Below are 9,400 nucleotides of genomic sequence, written 5' to 3'. Positions count from 1 at the left end.
CAGATCCATGGCGCTTACAGGAGAGTAAGACTGCTGATGGCTGCAATCCGATCCTGGCAGTGACAGGGGCATGTGAAGCGAGGCTTTTCTGCAGTGGCGTAGCGTGGGTTGTCAGCACCCGGGTCTAGGCAAGTAATTTGCACCCCCTAACCCGTGGATTTGCACCCCCTAACCCTAACCCCCAGATGTTGCGCCCGGTGGGGCCGGCCCCCCTGCACCCCCCACGCTACGCCACTGCTTTTCTGTGCCGCGGCAGAGACCTGTAGGCACACAATGCAAGGACGGCTGTCCTTCTGCTCAAGAAGAAGCCGTGCTGCTTGTTGTCATTGATTTCTGTTGCGTTCCCAAAAGCAAGGAAGGATTGGACCCTGATTAATAGAATACACACGAGGCTTGACCAGCAAGACTCTGGGAGGGGTGTGTATAATAATAATTCCTTCTCCACCCCTCGGTCCAGGTCGTTTTATTCACAAAATAATTTTTTACACGGTGTCCGTAAGAACCAATCAGATTTCCCCTGAGCATTTCAGAAAACCCCTCATAGGACAAAGTCAGATCAGAAGAAATCCTGTTAACTACAAAGAAACGATTTCCTACTTGAGCATGCACAGTAGTTCAGAGTAAATAAAATAGGAAGCCAGGAGGAATGCTTTTAGGAAACCCCAGAGGTCATAAACAGGCAAGGAAAGAGTATTTGCGATTTCCTTGTGAACTGTCTTCCTGGCCCTTAAGATATATCTAAAGACTAACCTACATCAAAGTGACCTACTATCTTTATGTACTGAGGATGCCTGAGGAAGTAACTGGCCTGAGTCTAGAATGCTTATACTTGCCTGTCAGGCGTAGGGAAAAAAAATGGGCAGAGATGGAGAGGCTTGTGGGATTTGATCAGAAATTACTGTCAATGAATCAAACGCAGTCAACGCCATGCTTTCATTGCTGACACAAATGGCTTGCTGCATATTTCATAATTCCTCATAGCGATTCCACCTGATCACTACAATTTCTGCAGACGCTTCTTGAAATTTCACTTTATAACGTGTACGTAAAATGGAGAGGACGGTTTCAGCAGCCAATGAGAAGCGAAAGGTGGGGAACAAAGGGGGAAAATTGGCACACGGGACGAGTCTGGTTGCACGTGGGTGGAATTTCTGTCCCGACAAGGTCCAAGGAAAGGCTGTTGATTGTCAAGTCTAGTTCCTGGGACCTTCCGAGGGAGACCGTTCTCTTGTTGGAAGCCACAAACGGAAAAGGTAAGCTATAAACATTTTCAAAACCTCTCTTTGCTGGGCACCAGGAACTTAGCCGCGAAGCTTTTAGCTTCTGGAACTTCTTTGCTGCTTTCAAGTGCTGCTGGTGAATTGCTGAACTTCAAATTTTATATTCTGCTTTAATAAAGTCTTCTAAACCCAGCAGGGTCTGTAAAAGCAGAGCTGCACTTGTGGAAAGAGTAGAAATTAACAGAGTTTGAACCTGGGAGGATGTTGGCTTTGTGGTTGGGGGAGGCTGGAGAGTGTCTGGCTGGGGCAGGGTAACCCCCCCCTTGGAAAGAGCGGGTTTTTGGGGTGCTCCTGGACCCCTCTCTGTCACGCTCAAGAACCCTCTGTGGCTAGGAGCACATTTTCCCAGCTACGGCTGGCGTTATAATAATTTTAAGGTCCCAGGAAAATGGAAAAGCCTCCCCATTGTCTTTGCCCTCACAAATCCTGTCTCAAGGGTATGTCTGTGTATGAATAGGATATGAGCCTGTGACCTGGCTCAGGAACTGAGTATTTATCATTACAAAAGACTGGCCAGGCTCCCCAGGGTATCCAGTCAAGTGACCATTAACAGGTAACCTGCCAGACAGGAGGTAAACAACGAACTCAGATTTCTGTTGTAGACCGCCTTTTCTGTGATGTAGGTATGATGTTTCTGGGGGTGGTTTTGAACTCCAGGGCGGGCAATTTAAATTGTCTATATAAAGGCAGGCACACCATTGTTCTGGGTTCCTCCTCCTCCTCCTGCGTGTGAAGGGGGCACCCTGTTGCAACAGTTCAATAAAGATCAGGCTTACTAGCTGCTTTCCTTCTCAATCTTCTCTGCTTGGCCTCTGTTCTTTCCTCCGACCGATGGAGAACCTGCAAAGGACTCTCTAAGGGCTCTTGTGTCCCCCATAAGGGAATAAGGGCAGATTTTCATTTATTACAGAGGGAACCTGCATTAACGGGTTCTTGGGTTCCCCATAAGGGACAAAGGAGCAGGGTTTTTTATATAACAGCTGGGAGGACCACTCCCATGGGGGGGAGGTCCTTAGCCAATTCCTCCAGGAGGCAGAAGCCCACCTGGTGGGGCTGGCTTACTCCCAGTCCTAAAAAAGCGGGTGCCACTGTTAACGGAAACTTCGAGGGTTCTCTTGGGCAAAGGAAGACACCGACCAGAGCAAGTCAGAGCAAAACAGCAGCCAGTAGGCCCGGTCTTTATTTAGAAAGACTGTCGCGACTTCCGGAGGCGGCGCGAAACAGCAATGGCGGTCCTCTTCGCGCTGTGAAGAGGGGCTCCGCGGAAAAGGGTCGTCCGCTACGGCAAAGCGGAGACCCGTTAAGAAAAACCACAGGTAGAGTGAGCCTGTGGTCGTGGGACTCGGCGGGCACCAAGAGCGACCTCGGAAACGAAGAAGGGACCCCGTAAGGGGCTCCGGAACGTGGAGGGGGTAGCGGTGCTGTGAGTTCATCGCTCTTTCCGCGGGAGTGAAGCCGCGCGGCTGCTGCTGATGAGCGCTGACCTTTCTTCCTTGAACATTCGATTGGAATCAACTTACTCGTGAGTAAGGTTTTTGAGATTTGGGACTCTAAATTTCTGAAATTTGGCTGAAAGCGGGAGACGTTAAAAAGGAAGTCCGTCTTCCGGCTCTGTTTAAACACCAAGCAAAGAGCTATAAATCTGAAGCGCTGAGAGGGACTTTTAAGAAGTTGGAGTACACCTTGCAAATTCGAATTAAAGTGCATGGAAAGTTAAGAAAAGTTGAGAATTTCTTTTTTACAAGAGGATATAGGCAGCAACCTCTTCCTTTCTTTTTTGTGTGGATTACAAAGTTTCAAAACAGCTCTCGGGCTGTCTGGATACAAAAATCATCAGACTGCGGTAACTGTATATAAGACTTTAAAGTTACTTTGGGGCTACTTTTGTGGTTACAAATAAGGAACTGTGCATGCACCACTGTAAAGAACACGTACTCTCTGCTAGTTTAAATGAACTTTTGAAGGTTCTACCCCTTGGTTTTCGGTTTTTCTTTAACTTTTGGAACTTTTTGGAACTTTTAAAGAGGGGAATTTAATGGTGGAAACTTTTCACCTTTTTTTTTTCTCTTAACTTTTGGGGAGCTCCCCCTACTGGATTGTGGAATATATAGTCTCTGGGAACTGCAGGGTTTTTTGTAAAGCTTCTGCCTGGATGTTTACCTTTCGGTTTGTCTTTCCCATGGGATTTACAATTTGACCTTGCTACATGGACAGCTGTGGAATGAGTGGAGCCGCAAAAACAAGAGCTGCCAAAAAAGCAAAACAATCTGAGCTAATACAAACAACCTTGCCGGTGCAGCCTCGCAGATCATCAGTTCCAATAGTTACAGGTCTGCAAGAAGGAGAAATTAAACAGCCAGCTTTTCGGGACATGGCTGCAGGAGGACTAGATCCTGTATCTAAGGAAATTTTGGAACAGCTGGCAGCGTTAAATAAAAAGGCAGATGAGCAGGCCTCTAAGTTTGATCAGGTGACAGCCACAATCAACAAATTGACTGACCAAGTTTCTAAAAATTTAGAGGCCATTGGAAATTTGCAGGCAACAACAGCAGAAAATCGTAAATTAGCCGAAGAAGCAAATTTAAAGGCAGACCAAAATAAAAAGAGGATAGAGGAAGTAAGAGGAGAAGTAAGACCACTGAGCAGACAGCTTAATGAACAGCAAGCCTACCTGTCCATGGCAGAATTGAAAAACCGGGAAAGCAACCTTAGGATTAGGAATATACCAGAACTTGAGAAAGAAGATTTGATCAGCTACCTGACGGCAGAAATATCAAAGTTCTGGGGTATCGCAGAAGACAAGGACTTTAAAATTGTCACCGCCTTCAGGCTGGGAAGAGTAGCAAAGAAGGACAAACCAAGAGATTGCTTGGTCATTTTGAGATCTAAGCAAGAAAAAGATAACATACTCGGCCTTCATTTTAAAAATACATTGGTGATTCAGGGAAGAACTGCAGAAATCTTCAGAGACATTCCGAAACAGCTGTTGGATTTAAGAATTGCATATAAAGACCTCGCAAGCCTACTGAGAAACAACACAATCCCTTATAGGTGGGAATTCCCTCAAGGACTATCCTTCAGCATTAAAGGGAAAAAAGTGAGAATTAGATCAGCAGAAGACCAAGAAAAATTTTTGAACGACTACGGGGAGGACCTTCGGAAAGGAGTAGCAGGTGCCTGGCCACCACCTCCGCCTGGTGCAATACCTCCAGATCTTGACAGCAAGAAAGACACTCCTACTGGCTAACAATTTGATTCAAGATGTCTCTGCAGCTATTTAGTTGGAACATTCATGGTGCAAATTCCCCTGAGAAAAGGAAAAAGATTTTTCACATATTGAGAAAGGAACAATTGGACATCATATGCCTACAAGAAACACATGTGACTAGGCTCCATAGGAGAGTTTTAATTAACAAAAAATTAGGCCAAGAATTTGTTTCCTCAGACAAAGTTAAGAAAAGAGGAGTAGTGATTTATGCAAAAGAGAACCTAGCACCAAAGTTGATATTTAAAGATGAACAAGGAAGAATTTTGGCGATTGAAATCCAAACACAAGGAGAAAAATTTTTGATAGTAGGAGTATATGCACCAAATGAGGGGAAAGCGGAATTTTACAAAAAGCTGCATGAGATAATGTTGGATCATATAGACTACACTAACATCATTTTGATGGGAGATATGAATGGAGTCGTCTCTACACATATGGATAAGTCACAAAACCAAAATTTGACTAAAGATGGCAGACTACCTAAATCTTTTTTTGAACTGACAGACAATATGGACTTGATCGACATTTGGAGGACCAAAAACCCACTAGGTAAAGAAGGGACTTTCTTTTCTGAGGCTCACCTATCATGGACAAGAATTGACCAAATTTGGATAACTAGAGGGCTGGCCCCTAAGACAAAAAAAATAGAGATCTGCCCTAAAACCTGCTCCGACCATAACGCATTGAAAATGGATCTGAGACTTGTGCCAGCTGGATCCTTCAGATGGAGAATGAATGACACTTTGTTCAGAGATCAGGAGATTGTGAAGAAGGCCCAAAAAACGTTGAAGGATTATTTTGAAATCAATATGAATACCCCGGTGGACAAGAGAACAATCTGGGACGCAAGCAAAGCTGTAATGAGGGGGTTTCTGATTCAACAAAATTCTATTAAGAAAAAACTCTGGAATGGGAAAAGAGATAAGATTTTAGAGAAGATACGAGAGGGTGAAAAAAGACTTAGACTTAACCCAAAGTCAAAAGAAGTGTTAAGAGAAATTAAGTTCCATCAAGCACAATATGCCAAATTGATAAACCAAGAAGTAGAATGGAAAATTAAACAAATGAAACAAAGATCTTTTGAATCAGCAAACAAATGTGGAAAATTATTAGCATGGCAGCTGAAAAAGAGACACAAATTGAATTCTATTACCAACTTGGAGGTTGATGGAGAAAGTATTCAGAAACCAGAAGAAATTAGAAAGTGTTTCCAGAGATATTTCAAAAAACTGTTTACTCAAGGTCCACAGGCGGAGGAGGAGATTATTCAATTTTTAAAAAGTAACGGATTGAAAAAATTATCCCAAGATAAACAAACAACCCTGAATTACAGAATAACACAGCAGGAAATAGAAAGTGCCATTCAGAACATGCAATTGGGGAAATCCCCAGGCCCAGATGGACTCACCTCCAAATATTACAAGGTTTTAAAAGATTATTTGATTCAACCATTGGTGGAGGTGTGTAACCAAATTATGGAGGGGAAGGGGGCTCCGGAATCGTGGAAAGAAGCATTCATCACTTTGATACCAAAATTGGAATCTGAAAAGACTCAACTCAAGAATTATCGTCCTATTTCACTCCTGAATGTGGATTACAAAATTTTTGCTGACATTCTGGCAAGTAGATTTAAAAAAGTTCTGAATGAAGTAATTCATAAAGACCAAGCAGGCTTTCTCCCTGGTAGACATCTGTCTGACAACACTAGGAACATTATAGATGTTCTGGAGCTACTACAGACAAATTTGAACACAAGAGCTGTATTAATTTTTATAGATGCAGAGAAGGCCTTTGACAATATATCTTGGAAATTTATGAAGAGAAATTTGGAAGGGATGGGAGTGGGAGGGGCGTTTCAAAATGGTATAGAAGCAATCTATTCAGAGCAAAAAGCTAAACTGATAGTGAATAATGTGGTGACAGAAGAGTTCAGAATTGAAAAAGGAACACGACAGGGGTGCCCCCTATCACCCCTGCTATTTATCTCGGTCCTGGAGGTACTGCTGAACTTGATTAGGAAGGATCGGGAGGTACAAGGAATACAGGTCGGAGGTAAACAATACAAGTTGAAGGCCTTTGCAGATGATTTGGTTTTAACACTACAGGAGCCAGAATCTAGTACTAAAAGAGCTTTAGAATTAATTTATGAGTTTGGTCAGGTGGCAGGATTCAAGTTGAACAAACAAAAAACAAAGGTTTTGGCGAAAAATCTGACTTCTTTAGAAATAGATGAGTTTCAGAAAGAAACGGAGTTAAATGTGGCTAAAAAAGTGAAATACCTGGGGGTGAATTTGACCGGGAAAAATTTGAACTTATTCAAAGATAATTATGAAAAATGCTGGATTGAAATTAAAAAGGATTTAGAAATCTGGTCAAGACTAAAACTTACCTTGTCGGGAAGAATTGCAGCTGTAAAGATGAATGTATTGCCAAAGATGTTATTCTTGTTTCAAACCCTGCAGATCGTGGATAGAGTGGAATGTTTTGGAAAGTGGCAGAGGGACATTACGAAATTTGTCTGGCAGGGCAAAAGGCCCCGGATAAAACTTAAAATACTAACAGATGCTAAAGAAAGAGGGGGGTTTGCCCTGCCGGACTTAAGGTTATACTATGAGGCAGCATCCTTCTGCTGGCTGAAGGATTGGTTTCTACTAGAAAACACTGATGTCCTAGATCTGGAAGGGTTTAACAATGCTTTTGGATGGCATGCATATTTGTGGTACGACAAGGTAAAGGTACATAAATTGTTCAAGAGCCATATTGTCAGGAAAGCTTTGTTTAATGTCTGGACTAGATACAAGGACTTATTTGAAAATAAGACACCGAGGTGGTTGTCACCAACGGAGGCGAAGACCACCAAAGTACTTAACATGGAGAGTGGTTGGGCTAAATATTGTGAGATAATAGAAAAAGTTGGAGATAATTGGAGGCTGCAGAGTTTAGAAGAAATAAAGGACAAGGTGCGAGACTGGTTTCTCTATGCCCAAATTCAAGAGATGTTTAAAAAAGATAAAAAGATTGGTTTCCAGGTGGAAAAATCAAAATTAGAGACAGAACTACTTGAACCTAAGACGAAAGTGCTCTCAAGAATGTATAACTTGCTGCTTAAATGGAATACACAAGATGAGTTAGTTAAATCAGCTATGATTAAATGGGCTCAAGACATTGGTTACAACATCATGTTTGAAGACTGGGAAAGGTTATGGAACACCGATATGAAATTCACGGCATGTAGTGCCTTGAAAGAAAACATTATGAAAATGATATATAGGTGGTACATGACCCCAGTCAAACTTGCAAAGATTTACCATTTTTCTGATAAAAGGTGTTGGAAGTGTAAGGAAGCTGAAGGAACGTTCTTTCACCTCTGGTGGACATGCCCGAAGGTGAAGGCATTCTGGGAAATGGTTTATAATGAGTTGAAAAAGGTATTTAAGTATACCTTTACTAAGAAACCAGAGGCCTTTCTCCTGGGCATTGTGGGCCAGAGAGTGACAAAGAAGGATAGAACTTTCTTTTTATATGCAACTACAGCAGCAAGAATTCTATTGGCTAAATATTGGAAGGTACAGGAGCTACCCACGCTGGAAGAGTGGCATACGCAGCTGATGGACTATATGGAACTGGCCGAAATGACTGGCAGAATCCGAGACCTGGGAGAAGAGGCAGTGGAAGAGGACTGGAAAAAATTTAAGGACTATTTACAAAAACATTATAAGTTATGTGAATGTTGAGAATTTGTTAAGTTTTTAGACAACAAGCTTCAGATTTCAAATTTTTGATATTGCTGAATTTAAGTTCTGATGATGAAATGACTAAAGTCTAGGGTAAAGTTTCTATATTGAGGACTGTTGGAATTGTGAACTAACAATATTTCCCCTAAACCTAATATACAATTGAGGAAAGTACAAAACACAGGAAACAAGGTATTAATTTGCTGTAACTTTATTTTATTGAAAAAGATGCAGGGGATGGAAGATGTGGGGAAGTCCAGTAGATCATGAAAAATTGTTTTGTAAAGTAAGATCTCTTTTTTGCTTATAACCTTTTTCCCTTTCTTTCTGTAAAACTGCCTTTGTTGAATAACTGACGATGTATCTGACCTTGGAAAAAAGCAAATAAAAACATTATTATAATAGAAAGACTGTCGCGACAGGACTCCCACCGCCCACGAGGTGAAGCAAGATGGAAGCCCCGAACAAAAGAAGACCCCAACTTTTATTAGTTGCTAATCCCCCAAACTACACCCCCAGAATTACATCACATCTACATCATGATTACATTAAAATTAGGAGGAGTCGAGGAGGGGCTACACAGGTAATCCGAGTGACCTGACACCTGGCCGGAGCCTCCTGCCCCCTCCCCACATGAGTCAATTTTAAGAACAAAGGGAGAAGGGCGAAGTTTCCTGCCCCCTGAGGGGAATCCAGTCAGTGTCCTTTGTATAAGTCTGGGTGGAATACACTAAAAGGTGCAGCTTTATTGTGTCCTTGATAGTCTTCTGTCTGGACCCATCACGATGGCTATCAAGGTAGTCGCGCTAGCCAAGGGGAATCGCTGTGTACGTGACTGCTCGGTCAGGAGATTATGGTTGCCCAGCGTCATGTCACCCCCCCTTTGGTAGTCCTCTAGATATGCAGTAAAATAAAAGTGGTCCGATGAAAATCCGTCGTACGGTTGATTTTTAACGAATATAAAACGGCGAATACTTTGAAGTTCAAACCAACCCCAAGTTCAGGAAACAATGTAGCAAGCTCTTGATTGGATCAGTCACGGTTGAGTGAATTCGGAAACGTTGTATCAGTGAGCTGTCAAACAGGGACACAGCGAATGGCGGCTGCAGTACCAGCGC

The sequence above is a fragment of the Podarcis melisellensis genome (genome assembly GCF_964234715.1).
Source record: "Podarcis melisellensis genome assembly, chromosome: 13".
Taxonomy (NCBI): domain Eukaryota; kingdom Metazoa; phylum Chordata; class Lepidosauria; order Squamata; family Lacertidae; genus Podarcis; species Podarcis melisellensis.
This window is presented reverse-complemented; position numbering follows the sequence as displayed.